Here is a 1,332-nt window from a genome sequence, read left to right on the forward strand (position 1 = left end):
AAGTACCAGAACAAGAAACACCAAGTAACCCCATCGCAAGCAGAACGCGATCTAAGACACGATCCCAGCTCAACACTCCTACAGACAACCAGAATTGTGAGAACGTACAGCAATCTCAAACCAACTTCACAGTATCAAAGAACCACCATTCCGTTCCAGAGACTCATAAGGTGAACACTTTGTACAATTGTAGGTTCAAACAGAGAAGAGCAATTTGTTGTAATGTAAATAGTTCTTATTATTTAAGGGTACAGCTTGGAGTTGTTGTGGTATACCTTTAAGGAGCGTATCTAAAATTGCTGTGCATCGCCAGGCAGGGTGTGACGTATATACTCATGTATAATTATCGGGCCGATGATAGGAGCTGTCCTAGCGACCCAGATATTGTTGTATATATTTCATCTCTTCAAATCAAAGAATTGAGTTAGCAATCCTCTTTGTGTTGTCGGTGTGTTTGTGTAATAAGGTGGGAAACACAACATGGAGGACCCCCATTTAAGGTGAATGGCAAAAGAACCAAGGCGACATGAGGAGAAACCTTCTTGTGCAGCGCGAGTGGTTAGAATGTGCAGTGCACTGCCTGAGAGTGTGCTGGGGGCACTTTCAAGAGTGGCTTTCAAAAGAGAATCGGATAATTATCTGAAGAGAAAATATTTGCAGGGCTACGGGGAAAAGGCAGGTGAGTGGCACTAGGGGAGTTGCTCTTGCAGAGAGCTAGCGCAGACACGACAGGCTGAATGGCCTCCTTTTGTGCTGTAACCAGTCTAGGATTCTATGTGTGCAGCTCTGCACAGTTGTTTGCTGCATTGTGACTCACGCCCTGCAAGACACACAACTGCTTTCAAAAGCTTGTTCCACAGCAGCCTCTGACAGTGACGTCCATGTGGATAGGCACAACCCTCTCCCATCTGATTGGTGGAATTCTGGCGATCTACATAACTCTGATGCAGTCTCACTGAAAAAGAGAGAACAAAGGCAACTTCTGTAAATTAACCTTCTGTTCCAATTGGAAATGCCGGGAGAAATATGCCAACAGTGAAAGCGTCAGTGCTTTTATATATATAAAGTCTTTGAACGCTGTCAGTCTGCTTTAAAGGAGGGAAGGCATATGACACTCAGGGAAGTCAAGGGCAGCACTGGTATCGCTTCTCGGCCTTTTGGCTAAGATCAAGTGTAGTATCTGTTCTTATCAGTTTAATATCTGATACGTCCCTTATCTGGGGACCATATATTAAATTGATTTTTGGAGCAGGGAGATGGAATAGGGGCTTGCTCCGTCCACTCCACGCATCGACCTGGTATTGCAGTATCTCTGGGAACGGTGCACCCCCC

At 45.1% G+C, this 1,332-nt stretch overlaps 1 non-coding gene across 1 annotated transcript; it reads left to right on the forward strand.

The window, feature by feature from the left end:
* Positions 1–1,141: 1,141 nt before the first annotated feature.
* LOC121271440 lies at positions 1,142–1,332 on the forward strand. The gene has a single exon (XR_005941718.1). It is a non-coding gene; the product is annotated as a U2 spliceosomal RNA (small nuclear RNA).

This window comes from Carcharodon carcharias, chromosome 30 (genome assembly GCF_017639515.1).
Source record: "Carcharodon carcharias isolate sCarCar2 chromosome 30, sCarCar2.pri, whole genome shotgun sequence".
Lineage (NCBI taxonomy): Eukaryota > Metazoa > Chordata > Chondrichthyes > Lamniformes > Lamnidae > Carcharodon > Carcharodon carcharias.